Source organism: Calliopsis andreniformis, unplaced genomic scaffold, assembly GCF_051401765.1.
Source record: "Calliopsis andreniformis isolate RMS-2024a unplaced genomic scaffold, iyCalAndr_principal scaffold0026, whole genome shotgun sequence".
Lineage (NCBI taxonomy): Eukaryota > Metazoa > Arthropoda > Insecta > Hymenoptera > Andrenidae > Calliopsis > Calliopsis andreniformis.
In genome coordinates, this window is record NW_027480435.1 from 10,155,616 (window position 1) to 10,175,467 (window position 19,852).

A 19,852-nucleotide genomic window follows, 5' to 3' on the forward strand; every position below is an offset into this window, starting at 1 on the left:
CCGGAACGTAGAAATGACCAGTACTTTCACACTGGTTGCAGTTATTCGTTTTATACAATGGAAAAACTGTTCTATTTATTTTGCATTTTAAGCTTCGGGCATTGACTTCTAAGGCCCTAACTATTCGATCTGGTGGAGGAACGCCCTAGAGTGAAGCCTAGGTTGCCCGGAACGTAGAAATGACCATAACTGGCACACTGGATACCATTATTCGTTTTATACGATGGAAAAGCTGTTGTATTTATATCGTATTTTATGCTTCTGGCGTTGACTTCTAAGGCCCTAACTATTTCATCTTGTGGAACAACGTCCTAGGGTGGAGCCTAGGTTGCCCGGAACGTAGAAATGACCATAACTTTCACACTGATAGCAATTATACGTTTTATACGATGGAAAAGCTGTTGTATTTATATCGTATTTTCTGCTTCTGGCGTTGACTTCTTAGGCCCTAACTATTCCATCTGGTGGAACAACGCCCTAGGGTGAAGCGTAGGTTGCCCGGAAAGTAGAAATGACCATAACTTTCACACTGGCAGCAATTATTCGTTTTATACGATGGAAAAACTGTTTTATTTATTTCGTATTTTATGCTTCGGGCGTTGACTTCTAAGGCCCTAGCTATTCGATCTGGTGGAGCAACGCCCTAGAGTGACGCCTAGGTTGCCCGGCACGTAGATATGACCATAACTTTCACACTGGTTGCAATCATTCCTTTTATATGATGGATAAACTGTTGTATTTATATTGTATTTTATGCTTCTGGCGTTCACTTCTTAGGCCCTTACTATTCGATCTGGAGGAACAACGCCCTAGGGTGAAGGCTAGGTTGCCCAGAACGTAGAAATGACCATAACTTTTACACTGGTAGCAATTATTCGTTTTATACAATGGAAAAACTGTTCTATTTATTTTACATTTTATGCTTCGGGCGTTGACTTCTAAGGCCCTAACTGTTTGATCTGGTGGAGCAACGCCCTAGATTGAAGCCTAGGTTGCCCGGAACGTAGAATTGACCATAACTTTCACACTGGTTGCAATTATCCGTTTTATACGATGGAAAAGCTGTTGTATTTATATCGTATTTTATGCTTCTGGCGTTGACTTCTTAGGCCCTAACTATTCCATCTGGTGGAACAACGCCCTAGGGTGAAGCGTAGGTTGCCCGGAAAGTAGAAATGACCATAACTTTTACACTGGTAGCAATTATTCGTTTTATACAATGGAAAAACTGTTCTATTTATCTTACATTTTATGCTTCGGGCGTTGACTTCTAAGGCCCTAACTGTTTGATCTGGTGGAGCAACGCCCTAGTTTGAAGCCTAGGTTGCCCGGAAAGTAGAAATGACCATTACTTTCACAATGTTTGCAAATATTCAATTTATACGATGGAAAAACTGTTGTACTTATATTGTATTTTATTCTTCTGGCGTTGATTTCTAAGTACCCAGCTTTTCGATCTCGTGGAGCAACGCCCTAGAGTGAAACCTCGGTTACCCGGAATGTAGAAATGACCAGTACTTTCACCATGGTTGCAGTTATTCCTGTTATACGATGGAAAAACTGTTGCACCTTTATTGTATTTTATGCTTCTGGCGTTGACATCTAAGGCCCTAACTGTTTGATCTGGTGGAGCAACGCCCTAGAGTGAAACCTAGGTTGCCCGAAATGTCGAAAGTACCATAACTTTTACACTGGTAGCAATTATTCGTTTTAGACGATGGAACAACCGTTCTATTTATTTTGTATTTCATGCTTCGGGCGTTGACTTCTAAGGCCCCAACTATTCAATCTGTTGGAGCAACGCCCTAGGGTCAAGCCTAGGTTGCCCGGAAAGTAGAAATGACGTTAACTTTCATACTGGTTGCAATTATTCGTTTTATACGATGGAAAAGCTGTTTTATTTTTATTGCATTTTATGCTTCGGGCGTTGACTTCTAAGGCCCTAACTATACAAGCTGTTGGAGCAACGCCCTAGATTGAAGCATAGGTTGCCCGGAACGTAGAAATGACCATACCTTTCACACTGGTTGCTATTATTCCTGTTATACGATGGAAAAACTGTTGTATTTTTATTGCATTCTATGCTTCGGGCGTTGACATCTAAGGCCCTATCTATTCTATCTCTTGGAGCAACGCCCTAGGGGGAAGCCTAGGTTGCCCGGAAAGTAGAAATGACCATAACTTTCATACTAGCTGCTATTATTCGTTTTATACGATGGAAAAACTGTTTTATTTATTTTGTATTTTATGCTTCGGGCGTTGACATCTAAGGCCCTAACTATAGGATCTGGTGGAGCAACGCCCTAGAGTGAAGCCTACGTTGCCCGGAACGTAGAAATGACCATAATTTTCACACTGGTTGCTTTCATTCGTTTTATATGATGGAAAAACTGTTGTATTTATATTGTATTTTATGCTTCTGGCGTTCACTTCTTATGCCCTAACTGTTCGATCTGGTGGAACTACTGCCTATGGTGAAGCCTAGGTTGCCCGAGACGTAGAAATGACCATAACTTTTACACTGGTAGCAATCATTCGTTTTATACAATGGAAAAACTGTTCTATTTATTTCGTATTTAATGCTTCGGGCGTTGACTTCTAAGGCCCTAACTGTTTGATCTGGTGGAGCACCGCCCTAGAGTGAAGCCTAGGCCGCTCGGAACGTAGAAATGACCATAACTTTCACACTGGTTGCTATTATTCGTTTTATACGATGGAAAAACTGTTATATTTATATTGTATTTTATGCTTCTGGCGTTGACTTCTTAGGCCCTAACTGTTTGATCTGGTGGAGCAACGCCCTAGAGTGAAACCTAGGTTGCCCGGAATGTAAAAAGTACAATAACTTACACACTGGTAGCAATTATTCGTTTTATATGATGGAACAACTGTTCTATTTATTTTGTATTTCATGCTTCGGGCGTTGACTTCTAAGGCCCTAACTATTCAATCTGTTGGAGCAACGCCCTAGGGTCAAGCCTAGGTTGCCCGGAAAGTAGAAATGACGTTAACTTTCATACTGGTTGCAATTATTCGTTTTATACGATGGAAAGGCTGTTTTATTTTTATTGCATTTTATGCTTCGGGCATTGACTTCTAAGGCCCTAACTATTCAATCTGTTGGAGCAACGCCCTAGGGTGTAGCCTACGTTGCCCGGAAAGTAGAAATGACCATAACTTTCATACAGGTTGCAATTATACGTTTTATACGATGGAAAAGCTGTTGTATTTATACCGTATTTAATGCTTCTGGCGTTGACTTCTTATGACCTAACTATTCCATCTGGTGGAACAACGCCCTAGGGTGAAGCCTAGGTTGCCCGGAACGTAGAAATGACCATCACTTTCAAACTGGTTGCAATTAATCCTTTTATACGATGGAAAAACTGTTGTATTTTTATTGCATTTTATGCTTCCGGCGTTGACTTCTAAGGCCCTAGCTATTCAATCTGTTGGTGCAACGCCCTAGGGTGAAGCCTAGGTTGCCCGGAAAGTAGAAATGACGTTAACTTCCATACTGGTTGCAATTATTCGTTTTACACGATGGAAAAACTGTTGTATTTATATTGTATTTTATGCTTCTGGCGTTGACTTCTAAGGCACTAACTATTCGATCTAGTGGAGCAACGCCCTAGAGTGAAGCCTAAGTTGCCCGGAACGTAGAAATTACCATCACTTTCAAACTGGTTGCAAATATTCCTGTTATATGATGGAAAAACTGTTGCATTTTTATTGCATTTTATGCTTCGGGCAATGACTGCTAAGGCCCTAACTATTCAATCTGTAGGAGCAACGCCCTAGGGTGTAGCCTAGGTCGCGCGTAAACTGGAAATGACCATAGCTTTCATACTGGTTGCAATTATTCGCTTTATATGATGGAAAAACTGTTGTATTTATATTGTATTTTATGCCTCTGGCGTTCACTTCTTAGGTCCTAACTATTCGATCTGGTGGAACAATGCCCAATGGTGAAGCCTAGGTTGACCGGAACGTAGAAATGACGTTAACTTTCACACCGGTAGCAATTATTCGTTTTACACGACGGAAAAACTGTTATATTTATATTGTATCTTATGCTTCTGGCGTTTACTTCTTAGGCCCTAACAATTCGATCTGGTGGAACAACGACCTAGAGTGAGGCCTAGGTTGTCCGGAACGTAGAACTGACCATAACTTTTACGCTGGTAGCAATTATTCGTTTTATATGATGGAACAACTGTTCTATTTATTTTGTATTTCATGCTTCGGGCGTTGACTTCTAAGGCCCTAACTATTCAATCTGTTGGAGCAACGCCCTAGGGTCAAGCCTAGGTTGCCCGGAAAGTAGAAATGACGTTAACTTTCATACTGGTTGCAATTATTCGTTTTATACGATGGAAAGGCTGTTTTATTTTTATTGCATTTTATGCTTCGGGCATTGACTTCTAAGGCCCTAACTATTCAATCTGTTGGAGCAACGCCCTAGGGTGTAGCCTACGTTGCCCGGAACGTAGAAATGACCATCACTTTCAAACTGGTTGCAATTAATCCTTTTATACGATGGAAAAACTGTTGTATTTTTATTGCATTTTATGCTTCCGGCGTTGACTTCTAAGGCCCTAGCTATTCAATCTGTTGGTTCAACGCCCTAGGGTGAAGCCTAGGTTGCCCGGAAAGTAGAAATGACGTTAACTTCCATACTGGTTGCAATTATTCGTTTTACACGATGGAAAAACTGTTGTATTTATATTGTATTTTATGCTTCTGGCGTTGACTTCTAAGGCCCTGACTATTCGATCTGGTGGAGCAACGCCCTAGAGTGAAGCCTAGGTTGCCCGGAACGTAGAAATGACCAGAACTTTCACACTGTTTGCTATTATTCGTTTTATACGATGGAAAAACTGTTGTATTTTTATTGTATTATATGCTTCTGGCGTTGACTTCTAAGGCCGTAGCTATTCGATGTGGTGGAGTAACGCCCTAGAGTGACGCCTAGGTTGCCTGGAACGTAGAAATGACCTTTACTTTCACAATGTTTCCAATTATTCATTTTACACGACGGAAAAACTGTTGTACTCATATTGTATTTTATTCTTATGGCGTTAAATTCTAAGTCCCTAGCTATGCGATCTGGTGGAGCAACGCCCTAGGGTGAAACCGAGGTTGCCCGGAACGTAGAAATTACCATAAGTTTCACACTGATAGCAATTATTCGTTTTATACGATGGAACAACTGTTCTATTTATTTTGTATTTCGTGCTTCGGGCGTTGACTTCTAAGGCCCTAACTATTCAATCTGTTGGAACAACGCCCTAAAGTGAAGCCTTGGTTGCTCGGAATGTAGAAATGACCATAACATTCACACTGGTTGACATTATTCGTTTTATACGATGGAAAAGCTGTTGCATCTTTATTGTATTTTATGCTTCTGGCGTTGACTTCTAAGGCCCTAACTATTCGATCTGGTGGAGCAACGCCCTAGAGTGAAGCCTAGGTTGCCCGGAACGTAGAAATGACCATCACTTTCAAACTGGTTGCAATTAATCCTTTTATACGATGGAAAAACTGTTGTATTTTTATTGAATTTTATGCTTCCGGCGTTGACTTCTAAGGCCCTAACCATTCAATCTGTTGGAGCAACGCCCTAGGGTGAAGCCTAGGTTGCCCGGAAAGTAGAAATGACGTTAACTTTCGTACTGGTTGCAATTATTCGTTTTATACGATGGAAAAACTGTTGTATTTATATTGTTTATTATGCTTCTGGCGTTGACTTCAAAGGCACTAACTATTCGATCTGATGGAGCAACGCCCTAGAGTGAAGCCGAGGTTACCCGGAACGTAGAAACGACCAGTACTTTCACACTGTTTGCAGTGACTCCTTTTATACGATGGAAATACTGTTGCATCTTTATTGAATTTTATTCTTCTGGCGTTGACTTCTAAGGCCCTAGCTATTCTATTTGGTGTATCAACGCCCTAGAGTGAAGCCTAGGTTGCTCGGAATGTAGAAATGACCATAACATTCACACTGGTTGAAATTACTCGTTTGATACGATGGAAAAGCTGTTGCATCTTTATTGTATTTTATGCTTCTGGCGTTGACTTCTAGGGCCCTAACTATTCGACCTGGTGGAGCAACGCCCTAGGGTGTAGCCTAGGTTGCCCGGAATGTAGAAATGACCACAACTTTCATACTGGTTGCAATTAATCCTTTTATACGATGGAAAAACTGTTGTATTTTTATTGCATTTTATGCTTCCGGCGTTGACTTCTAAGGCCCTAACTATTCAATCTGTTGGAGCAACGCCCTAGGGTGAAGCCTAGGTTGCCCGAAAAGTAGAAATGACGTTAACCTTCATACTGGTTGCAATTATTCGTTTTACACGACGGAAAAACTGTTATATTTATATTGTATCTTATGCTTCTGGCGTTGACTTCTTACGCCCTAACAATTCGATCTGGTGGAACAACGACCTAGAGTGAGGCCTAGGTTGTCCGGAACGTAGAACTGACCATAGCTTTTACACTGGTAGCAATTATTCGTTTTACACAATGGAAAAACTGTTGTATTAAATTGTATTTTATGCTTCTGGCGTGGACTTCTAAGGCACTAACTATTCGATCTCGTGGAGCTACGTCCTAGAGTGAAGCCTAGGTTGCCCGGAACGTAGAAATGACCATAACTTTCACACTGGTTGCTATTATTCGTTCTATACGATGGAAAAACTGTCATATTTATACTGTATCTTATGCTGCTGGCGTTGACTTCTTAGGCCCTAACAATTCGATCTGGTGGAACAACGACCTAGGGTGAGACCTAGGTAGCCCGGAACGTAGAAATGACCATCACTTCCATACTGGTAGCAATTATTCGTTTTATACGATGGAAAAACTGTTGTATTTATATTGTATTTTATGCTTCTGGCGTTGACTTCTAAGGCACTAACTATTCGATCTGGTGGTGCAACGCCCTAGAGAGAAGCCTAGGTTGGCCGGAACGTAGAAATGACCATCTCTTTCAAACTGGTTGCAATTATTCCTGTTATGTGATGGAAAAACTGTTGTATTTTTATTGCATTTTATGCTTCGGGCATTGACTTCTAAGGTCCTAACTATTGAATCTGTTGGAGCAACGCGCTAGGGTGAAGCCTAGGTTGCGCAGAAAGTAGAAATGACAATAACTTTCACACTGGTTGCAATTATTCGTTTTATACGATGGAAAAGCTGTTGCATCTTTATTGTATTTTATGATTCTCTCGTTGACGTCTAAGGCCGTAGCTAGTAGATGTGGTGGAGCAACGCACTAGAGTGACGCCTAGGTTGCCCGGAACGTGGAGTGACCATTACTTTCGCAATGTTTGCAATTATACATTTTATACGATGGAAAAACTGTTATATTTATATTGTATCTTATGCTTCTGGCGTTGACTTCTTAGGCCCAAACAATTCGATCTGGTGGAACAACGCCCTAGTGTGAAGCCTAGGTTGCCCGGAAAGTAGAAATGACCATCACTTTCAAACTGGTTGCAATTATTCCTGTTATATGATGGAAAAACTGTTGTATTTTTATTGCATTTTATGCTTCGGGCATTGACTTCTAAGGTCCTAACTATTGAATCTGTTGGAGCAACGTGCTAGGGTGAAGCCTAGGTTGCGCAGAAAGTAGAAATGACAATAACTTTCACACTGGTTGCAATTATTCGTTTTATACGATGGAAAAGCTGTTGCATCTTTATTGTATTTTATGATTCTCTCGTTGACGTCTAAGGCCGTAGCTAGTAGATGTGGTGGAGCAACGCACTAGAGTGACGCCTAGGTTGCCCGGAACGTGGAGTGACCATTACTTTCGCAATGTTTGCAATTATACATTTTATACGATGGAAAAACTGTTATATTTATATTGTATCTTATGCTTCTGGCGTTGACTTCTTAGGCCCTAACAACTCGATCTGGTGGAACAACGCCCTAGTGTGAAGCCTAGGTTGCCCGGAATGTAGAAATGACCATAACTTTCACACTGGTCCCAATTATTCGTTTTATACGATGGAAAAGCTGTTCTATTTATTTCGTATTTCGTGCTTCGGGCGTTGACTTCTAAGGCCCTAACTATTCAATCTGTTGGAGCAACGCCCTAGGGTCAAGCCTAGGTTGCCCGGAAAGTAGAAATGACGTTAACTTTCACACTGTTTGCAATTATTCGTTTTATACGATGGAAAAGCTGTTTTATTTTTATTGCATTTTATGCTTCGGGCACTGACTTCTAAGGCCCTAACTATTCAATCTGTTGGAACAACGCCCTAGGGTGAAACGTAGGTTGCTCGGAATGTAGAAATGACCATAACTTTCACACTGGTCCCAATTATTCGTTTTATACGATGGAAAAGCTGTTGTATTTATATCGTATTTTATGCTTCTGCCGTTGACTTCTAAGGACCTAACTATTCGATCTGGTGGAGCAACGCCCTAGAGTGAAACCTAGGTTGCCCGGAACGTAGAAATAACCACAACTTTCATCCTTGCTGCAATTATTCGTTTTATACAATGGAAAAACTGTTATATTTATATTGTATTTTATGCTTCTGGCGTTAACTTCTTAGGCCCTAACTATTCGATCTGGTGGCACAACGCCCTAGGGTGAAGCCTAGGTTGCCGGAACGTAGAAATGACCATAACTTTCACACTGGTAGCAATTATTCGTTATATGCAATGGAAAAACTGTTCTATTTATTTTGTATTTTATGCTTCGGGCGTTGACTTCTAAGGCCCTGACTATTCGATCTGGTGGAGCAACGCCCTAGAGTGAAGCCTAGGTTGCCCGGAACGTAGAAATGACCAGAACTTTCACACTGTTTGCTATTATTCGTTTTATACGATGGAAAAACTGTTGTATTTTTATTGTATTATATGCTTCTGGCGTTGATTTCTAAGGCCGTAGCTATTCGATGTGGTGGAATAACGCCCTAGAGTGACGCCTAGGTTGCCTGGAACGTAGAAATGACCTTTACTTTCACAATGTTTCCAATTATTCATTTTACAAGACGGAAAAACTGTTGTACTCATATTGTATTTTATTCTTATGGCGTTGAATTCTAAGTCCCTAGCTATGCGATCTGGTGGAGCAACGCCCTAGAGTTAAACCGAGGTTGCCCGGAACGTAGAAATTACCATAAGTTTCACACTGATAGCAATTATTCGTTTTATACGATGGAACAACTGTTCTATTTATTTTGTATTTCGTGCTTCGGGCGTTGACTTCTAAGGCCCTAACTATTCAATCTGTTGGAACAACGCCCTAAAGTGAAGCCTTGGTTGCCCGGAATGTAGAAATGACCATAACATTCACACTGGTTGAAATTATTCGTTTTATACGATGGAAAAGCTGTTGCATCTTTATTGTATTTTATGCTTCTGGCGTTGACTTCTAAGGCCCTAACTATTCGATCTGGTGGAGCAACGCCCTAGAGTGAAGCCTAGGTTGCCCGGAACGTAGAAATGACCATCACTTTCAAACTGGTTGCAATTAATCCTTTTATACGATGGAAAAACTGTTGTATTTTTATTGAATTTTATGCTTCCGGCGTTGACTTCTAAGGCCCTAACTATTGAATCTGTTGGAGCAACGCGCTAGGGTGAAGCCTAGGTTGCGCAGAAAGTAGAAATGACAATAACTTTCACACTGGTTGCAATTATTCGTTTTATACGATGGAAAAGCTGTTGCATCTTTATTGTATTTTATGATTCTCTCGTTGACGTCTAAGGCCGTAGCTAGTAGATGTGGTGGAGCAACGCACTAGAGTGACGCCTAGGTTCCCCGGAACGTGGAGTGACCATTACTTTCGCAATACTTGCAATTATACATTTTATACGATGGAAAAACTGTTATATTTATATTGTATCTTATGCTTCTGGCGTTGACTTCTTAGGCCCTAACAATTCGATCTGGTGGAACAACGCCCTAGTGTGAAGCCTAGGTTGCCCGGAAAGTAGAAATGACCATCACTTTCAAACTGGTTGCAATTATTCCTGTTATATGATGGAAAAACTGTTGTATTTTTATTGCATTTTATGCTTCGGGCATTGACTTCTAAGGTCCTAACTATTGAATCTGTTGGAGCAACGTGCTAGGGTGAAGCCTAGGTTGCGCAGAAAGTAGAAATGACAATAACTTTCACACTGGTTGCAATTATTCGTTTTATACGATGGAAAAGCTGTTGCATCTTTATTGTATTTTATGATTCTCTCGTTGACGTCTAAGGCCGTAGCTAGTAGATGTGGTGGAGCAACGCACTAGAGTGACGCCTAGGTTGCCCGGAACGTGGAGTGACCATTACTTTCGCAATGTTTGCAATTATACATTTTATACGATGGAAAAACTGTTATATTTATATTGTATCTTATGCTTCTGGCGTTGACTTCTTAGGCCCTAACAATTCGATCTGGTGGAACAACGCCCTAGTGTGAAGCCTAGGTTGCCCGGAACGTAGAAATGACCATCACTTTCAAACTGGTTGCAATTATTCCTGTTATATGATGGAAAAACTGTCGTATTTTTATTGCATTTTATGCTTCGGGCATTGACTTCTAAGGTCCTAACTATACACTCTGTTGGAGCAACGCCCTAGGGTGAAGCCTAGGTTGCCCGGAAAGTAGAAATGACAATAACTTTCACACTGGTTGCAATTATTCGTTATATACAATGGAAAAACTGTTCTATTTATTTTGTATTTTATGCTTCGGGCGTTGACTTCTAAGGCCCTGACTATTCGATCTGGTGGAGCAACGCCCTAGAGTGAAGCCTAGGTTGCCCGGAACGTAGAAATGACCAGAACTTTCACACTGTTTGCTATTATTCGTTTTATACGATGGAAAAACTGTTGTATTTTTATTGTATTATATGCTTCTGGCGTTGACTTCTAAGGCCGTAGCTATTTGATGTGGTGGAGTAACGCCCTAGAGTGACGCCTAGGTTGCCTGGAACGTAGAAATGACCTTTACTTTCACAATGTTTCCAATTATTCATTTTACACGACGGAAAAACTGTTGTACTCATATTGTATTTTATTCTTATGGCGTTGAATTCTAAGTCCCTAGCTATGCGATCTGGTGGAGCAACGCCCTAGAGTGAAACCGAGGTTGCCCGGAACGTAGAAATTACCATAAGTTTCACACTGATAGCAATTATTCGTTTTATACGATGGAACAACTGTTCTATTTATTTTGTATTTCGTGCTTCGGGCGTTGACTTCTAAGGCCCTAACTATTCAATCTGTTGGAACAACGCCCTAAAGTGAAGCCTTGGTTGCTCGGAATGTAGAAATGACCATAACATTCACACTGGTTGAAATTATTCGTTTTATACGATGGAAAAGCTGTTGCATCTTTATTGTATTTTATGCTTCTGGCGTTGACTTCTAAGGCCCTAACTATTCGATCTGGTGGAGCAACGCCCTAGAGTGAAGCCTAGGTTGCCCGGAACGTAGAAATGACCAGAACTTTCACACTGTTTGCTATTATTCGTTTTATACGATGGAAAAACTGTTGTATTTTTATTGTATTATATGCTTCTGGCGTTGACTTCTAAGGCCGTAGCTATTCGATGTGGTGGAGTAACGCCCCAGAGTGACGCCTAGGTTGCCTGGAACGTAGAAATGACCTTTACTTTCACAATGTTTCCAATTATTCATTTTACACGACGGAAAAACTGTTGTACTCATATTGTATTTTATTCTTATGGCGTTGAATTCTAAGTCCCTAGCTATGCGATCTGGTGGAGCAACGCCCTAGAGTGAAACCGCGGTTGCCCGGAACGTAGAAATTACCATAAGTTTCACACTGATAGCAATTATTCGTTTTATACGATGGAACAACTGTTCTATTTATTTTGTATTTCGTGCTTCGGGCGTTGACTTCTAAGGCCCTAACTATTCAATCTGTTGGAACAACGCCCTAAAGTGAAGCCTTGGTTGCTCGGAATGTAGAAATGACCATAACATTCACACTGGTTGAAATTATTCGTTTTATACGATGGAAAAGCTGTTGCATCTTTATTGTATTTTATGCTTCTGGCGTTGACTTCTAAGGCCCTAACTATTCGATCTGGTGGAGCAACGCCCTAGAGTGAAGCCTAGGTTGCCCGGAACGTAGAAATGACCATCACTTTCAAACTGGTTGCAATTAATCCTTTTATACGATGGAAAAACTGTTGTATTTATATTGTATTTTATGCTTCTGGCGTTGACTTCTAAGGCACAAACTATTCAATCTGTTGGGTCAACGCCCTAGAATGAAGCCTAGGTTGCTCGGAATGTAGAAATGACCATAACATTCAGACTGGTTGAAATTATTCGTTTTATACGATGGAAAAGCTGTAGCATCTTTATGGTATTTTATGCTTCTGGCGTTGACTTCTAAGGCCCTAACTATTCGATCTGGTGGAGCAACGCCCTAGAGTGAAGCCTAGGTTGCCCGGAACGTAGGAATGACCATCACTTTCAAACTGGTTGCAATTAATCCTTTTATACGATGGAAAAACTGTTGTATTTTTACTGCATTTTATGCTTCGGGCGTTGACTTCTAAGGCCCTAACTATTCAATCTGTTGGGTCAACGCCCTAGAGTGAAGCCTAGGTTGCTCGGAATGTAGAAATGACCATAACATTCACACTGGTTGAAATTATTCGTTTTATACGATGGAAAAGCTGTTGCATCTTTATTGTATTTTATGCTTCTGGCGTCGACTTCTAAGGCCCTAACTATTCGATCTGGTGGAGCAACGCCCTAGAGTGAAGCCTAGGTTGCACGGAAAGTAGAAATGACCACAACTTTCATACTGGTTGCAATTACTCGTTTTATATGATGGAAAAACTGTTATATTTATATTGTATCTTATGCATCTGGCGTTGACTTCTTAGGCCCTAACAATTCGATCTGGTGGAACAACGCCCTAGAGTGAAGCCTAGGTTGCCTGGAACGTACAAATGACCATCACTTTCACACGGGTTGCAATTATTCCTGTTATAGGATGGAAAGACTGTTGTATTTTTATTGTATTTTATGCTTCAGGCGTTGACTTCTCATGCCGCAGCTATTCGATGTGGTGGAAGAACGCCATAGAGTGAAGCCTAGGTTGCCCGGAACGTAGAAATGACCATAACTTTCATACTTGTTGCAATTACTCGTTTTATATAATGGAAGAACTGTTGTATTTATATTGTATTTTATGCTGCTGGCGTTCACATCTTAGGCCCTAACTATTCGATCTGGTGGAACAACGCCCTGGGGTGAAGCCCAGGTTGCCCGGAACGTAGAAATGACAATAACTTTGACACTGGGTGCTATTATTCGTTTTATACGATGGAAAAACTGTTCTATTAATTTTGTATTTTATGCTTCAGGCGTTGACTTCTAAGGCCCTAACTATTCAATCTGTTGGAGCAACGCCCTAGGGTGTAGCCTAGGTTGCCCGGAAAGTAGAAATGACCACAACTTTCATACTGGTTGCAATTACTAGTTTTATATGATGGAAAAGCTGTTGTATTCATATTGTATTTTATGCTTCTGGCGTTCACTTCTTAGGCCCTAACTATTCGATCAGGCGGAACAACGCCCTAGGGTGTATCCTAGGTTGCCCGGAAAGTAGAAATGACCATAACTTTCATACTGGTTGCAATTATTCGTTTTATACGATGGAAAAACTGTTGTACTTATATTGCATTTTATTCTTATGGCGTTGAATTCTAAGTCCCTAGCTATGCGATCTGGTGGAGCAACGCCCCAGAGTGAAGCCGAGGTTGACCAGAACGTAGAAATGACCATCACTTTCAAACTGGTTGCAATTATTCGGTTATATGATGGAAAGACTGTTGTATTTATATTGTATCTTATGCTTCTGGCGTTGACTTCTTACGCCCTAACAATTCCATCTGGTGGAACAACGACCTACAGTGAAGCCTAGGTTGCCCGGAACGTAGAAATGACCATAACTTTCACACTGGTTGCTATTATTCGTTCTATACGATGGAAAAACTGTTATATTTATACTGTATCTTATGCTTCTGGCGTTGACTTCTTAGGCCCTAACAATTCGATCTGGTGGAACAACGACCTAGGGTGAGGCCTAGGTAGCCCGGAACGTAGAAATGACCATCACTTCCATACTGGTAGCAATTATTCGTTTTATACGATGGAAAAACTGTTGTATTTATATTGTATTTTATGCTTCTGGCGTTGACTTCTAAGGCACTAACTATTCGATCTGGTGGTGCAACGCCCTAGAGTGAAGCCTAGGTTGTCCGGTACGTAGAAATGACCATCTCTTTCAAACTGGTTGCAATTATTCCTGTTATGTGATGGAAAAACTGTTGTATTTTTATTGCATTTTATGCTTCGGGCATTGACTTCTAAGGTCCTAACTATTGAATCTGTTAGAGCAACGTGCTAGGGTGAAGCCTAGGTTGCGCAGAAAGTAGAAATGGCAATAACTTTCACACTGGTTGCAATTATTCGTTTTATACGATGGAAAAGCTGTTGCATCTTTATTGTATTTTATGATTCTCTCGTTGACGTCTAAGGCCGTAGCTAGCAGATGTGGTGGAGCAACGCACTAGAGTGACGCCTAGGTTGCCCGGAAGGTGGTGTGACCATTACTTTCGCAATGTTTGCAATTATACATTTTATACGATGGAAAAACTGTTATATTTATATTGTATCTTATGCTTCTGGCGTTGACTTCTTAGGCCCTAACAATTCGATCTGGTGGAACAACGCCCTAGTGTGAAGCCTAGGTTGCCCGGAACGTAGAAATGACCATCACTTTCAAACTGGTTGCAATTATTCCTGTTATATGATGGAAAAACTGTTGAATTTATATTGTATTTTATACTTCTGACGTTCACTTCTTAGGCCCTAACTATTCGATCTGGTGGAACAACGCCCTAGGGTGAAGCCTAGGTTGCCCGGAACGTAGAAATGACCATAACTTTTACACTGGTAGCAATTATTCGTTTTATACAATGGAAAAACTGTTGTATTTATTTTGTATTTTATGCTTCGGGCGTTGACTTCTAAGGCCCTAAATGTTTGATCTGGTGGAGCAACGCCCTTGAGTGAAGCCTAGGTTGCCCGGAACGTAGAAATGACCATAACTTTCACACTGGTTGCTATTATTCGTTCTATACGATGGAAAAATTGTTGTATTTATATTGTATCTTATGCATCTGGCGTTGACTTCTTAGGCCCTAACAATTCGATCTGGTGGAACAACGCCCTAGAGTGAAGCCTAGGTTGCCTGGAACGTACAAATGACCATCACTCTCACACGGGTTGCAATTATTCCTGTTATAGGATGGAAAGACTGTTGTATTTTTATTGTATTTTATGCTTCAGGCGTTGACTTCTCATGCCGCAGCTATTCGATGTGGTGGAAGAACGCCATAGAGTGAAGCCTAGGTTGCCCGGAACGTAGAAATGACCATAACTTTCATACTTGTTGCAATTACTCGTTTTATATAATGGAAGAACTGTTGTATTTATATTGTATTTCATGCTGCTGGCGTTCACTTCTTAGGCCCTAACTATTCGATCTGGTGGAACAACGCCCTGGGGTGATGCCCAGGTTGCCCGGAACGTAGAAATGACCATAACTTTGACACTGGTTGCTATTATTCGTTTTATACGATGGAAAAACTGTTCTATTAATTTTGTATTTTATGCTTCAGGCGTTGACTTCTAAGGCCCTAACTATTCAATCTGTTGGAGCAACGCCCTAGGGTGTAGCCTAGGTTGCCCGGAAAGTAGAAATGACCACAACTTTCATACTGGTTGCAATTACTCGTTTTATATGATGGAAAAGCTGTTGTATTCATATTGTATTTTATGCTTCTGGCGTTCACTTCTTAGGCCCTAACTATTCGATCAGGCGGAACAACGCCCTAGGGTGGATACTAGGTTGCCCGGAAAGTAGAAATGACCATAACTTTCATACTGGTTGCATTTATTCGTTTTATACGATGGAAATGCTGTTGTACTTATATTGCATTTTATTCTTATGGCGTTGAATTCTAAGTCCCTAGCTATGCGATCTGGTGGAGCAACGCCCCAGTGTGAAGCCGAGGTTGACCAGAACGTAGAAATGACCATCACTTTCAAACTGGTTGCAATTATTCCTGTTATGTGATGGAAAAACTGTTGTATTTTTATTGCATTTTATGCTTCGGGCATTGACTTCTAAGGTCCTAACTATTGAATCTGTTGGAGCAACGCGCTAGGGTGAAGCCTAGGTTGCGCAGAAAGTAGAAATGACAATAACTTTCACACTGGTTGCAATTATTCGTTTTATACGATGGAAAAGCTGTTGCACCTTTATTGTATTTTATGATTCTCTCGTTGACGTCTAAGGCCGTAGCTAGTAGACGTGGTGGAGCAACGCACTAGAGTGACGCCTAGGTTGCCCGGAACGTGGAGTGACCATTACTTTCGCAATGTTTGCAATTATACATTTTATACGATGGAAAAACTGTTATATTCATATTGTATCTTATGCTTCTGGCGTTGACTTCTTAGGCCCTAACAATTCGATCTGGTGGAACAACGCCGTAGTGTGAAGCCTAGGTTGCCCGGAAAGTAGAAATGACCATCACTTTCAAACTGGTTGCAATTGTTCCTGTTATATGATGGAAAAACTGTTGTATTTTTATTGCATTTTATGCTTCGGGCATTGACTTCTAAGGTCCTAACTATTGAATCTGTTAGAGCAACGTGCTAGGGTGAAGCCTAGGTTGCGCAGAAAGTAGGAATGACAATAACTTTCACACTGGTTGCAATTATTCGTTTTATACGATGGAAAAGCTGTTGCATCTTTATTGTATTTTATGATTCTCTCGTTGACGTCTAAGGCCGTAGCTAGCAGATGTGGTGGAGCAACGCACTAGAGTGACGCCTAGGTTGCCCGGAACGTGGAGTGACCATTACTTTCGCAATGTTTGCAATTATACATTTTATACGATGGAAAAACTGTTATATTTATATTGTATCTTATGCTTCTGGCGTTGACTTCTTAGGCCCTAACAATTCGATCTGGTGGAACAACGCCCTAGTGTGAAGCCTAGGTTGCGCAGAAAGTAGAAATGACAATAACTTTCACACTGGTTGCAATTATTCGTTTTATACGATGGAAAAACTGTTATATTTATACTGTAAACTTATGCTTCTGGCGTTGACTTCTTAGGCCCTAACAATTCGATCTGGTGGAACAACGACCTAGGGTGAGGCCTAGGTTGCTGGGAATGTAGAAATGACCATAACATTCACACTGGTTGAAATTATTCGTTTTATACGATGGAAAAGCTGTTGCATCTTTATTGTATTTTATGCTTCTGGCGTCGACTTCTAAGGCCCTAACTATTCGATCTGGTGGAGCAACGCCCTAGAGTGTAGCCTAGGTTGCACGGAAAGTAGAAATGACCACAACTTTCATACTGGTTGCAATTACTCGTTTTATATGATGGAAAAACTGTTGAATTTATATTGTATTTTATGCTTCGGGCGTTGACTTCTAAGGCCCTAAATGTTTGATCTGGTGGAGCAACGCCCTTGAGTGAAGCCTAGGTTGCCCGGAACGTAGAAATGACCATAACTTTCACACTGGTTGCTATTATTCGTTCTATACGATGGAAAAATTGTTATATTTATATTGTATCTTATGCATCTGGCGTTGACTTCTTAGGCCCTAACAATTCGATCTGGTGGAACAACGCCCTAGAGTGAAGCCTAGGTTGCCTGGAACGTACAAATGACCATCACTTTCACACGGGTTGCAATTATTCCTGTTATAGGATGGAAAGACTGTTGTATTTTTATTGTATTTTATGCTTCAGGCGTTGACTTCTCATGCCGCAGCTATTCGATGTGGTGGAAGAACGCCATAGAGTGAAGCCTAGGTTGCCCGGAACGTAGAAATGACCATAACTTTCATACTTGATGCAATTACTCGTTTTATATAATGGAAGAACTGTTGTATTTATATTGTATTTTATGCTGCTGGCGTTCACTTCTTAGGCCCTAACTATTCGATCTGGTGGAACAACGCCCTGGGGTGAAGCCCAGGTTGCCCGGAACGTAGAAATGACCATAACTTTGACACTGGTTGCTATTATTCGTTTTATACGATGGAAAAACTGTTCTATTAATTTTGTATTTTATGCTTCAGGCGTTGACTTCTAAGGCCCTAACTATTCAATCTGTTGGAGCAACGCCCTAGGGTGAAGCGTAGGTTGCGCGGGAAGTAGAAATGACAATAACTTTCACACTGGTTGCAATTATTCTTTTTATACGATGGAAAAGTTGTTGCATCTTTATTGTATTTTATGCTTCTGTCGTTGACGTCTAAGGCCGTAGCTATTAGATGTGGTGGAGCAACGCACTAGAGTGACGCCTAGGTTTCCCGGAACGTGGAATGACCATTACTTTCGCAATGTTTGCAATTATTCATTTTATACGATGGAAAAACTGTTGTACTTAAATTGTATTTTATGCTTCTGGCGTTGACGTCTTATGCCCTAACTATTCCATCTGGTGGAACAACGCCCTAGGGTGAAGCCTAGGCTGCCCGCAACGTAGAAATGGAAATAACTTTCACACCGGTAGCAATTATTCGTTTTATACGATAGAAAAACAGTTCTATTTATTTTGTATTTTATGCTTCGGCCGTTGACTTCTAAGGCCCTAACTATTCGATCTGTTCTAGCAACGCCCTAGGGTCAAGCCTAGGTTACCCGGAACGTAGAAATGACCAGTACTTTCGCACTGTTCGCAGTGACTCCTGTTATACGATGGAAAAACTGTTGCACCTTTATTGAATTTTATGCTTCTGGCGTTGACTTCTAAGGCCCTAACTATTCTATCTGGTGTATCAACGCCCTAGAGTGAAGCCTAGGTTGCTCGGAATGTAAAAATGACCATAACATTCACACTGGTTGAAAATATTCCTGTTATACGATGGAAAAACTGTTGCACCTTTATTGTATTTTATGCTTCTGGCGTTGACATCTAAGGCCCTAACTGTTTGATCTGGTGGAGCAACGCCCTAGAGTGAAACCTAGGTTGCCCGGAATGCAGAAAGTACCATAACTTTCAGACTGGTAGCAATTATTCGTTTTATACGATGGAACAACTGTTCTATTTATTTTGTATTTCATGCTTCGGGCGTTGACTTCTAAGGCCCTAACTATTCAATCTGTTGGAGCAACGCCCTAGGGTCAAGCCTAGGTTGCCCGGAAAGTAGAAATGACGTTAACTTTCACACTGGTTGCAATTATTCGTTTTATACGATGGAAAAGCTGTTTTATTTTTATTGCATTTTATGCTTCGGGCATTGACTTCTAAGGCCCTAACTATTCAATCTGTTGGAGCAACGCCCTAGGGTGTAGCCTAGGTTGCCCCGAAAGTAGAAATGACCATAACTTTCATACAGGTTGCAATTATACGTTTTATACGATGGAAAAGCTGTTGTATTTATACCGTATTTAATGCTTCTGGCGTTGACTTCTTTTGGGCTAACTATTCGATCTGGTGGAACAACGCCCTAGGGTGAAGCCAAGGTTGCCCGGAACGTTGAAATGACCATAACTTTCAAACTGGTAGCAATTATTCGTTTTATACAATGGAAAAAACTGTTCTATTTATTTTGTAGTTTATGCTTCGGGCGGTGACTTCTAATGCCCTAACTATTCGACCTGGTGGTGCAACGCCCTAGAGTGAGGCCTAGGTTGCCCGGAACGTGGAAATGACCATAACTTTCATACTGGTTGCAATTATTCGTTTTATACGATCGAAAAAATGTTGTATTTTTATTGCATTTTATGCTTCCGGCGTTGACT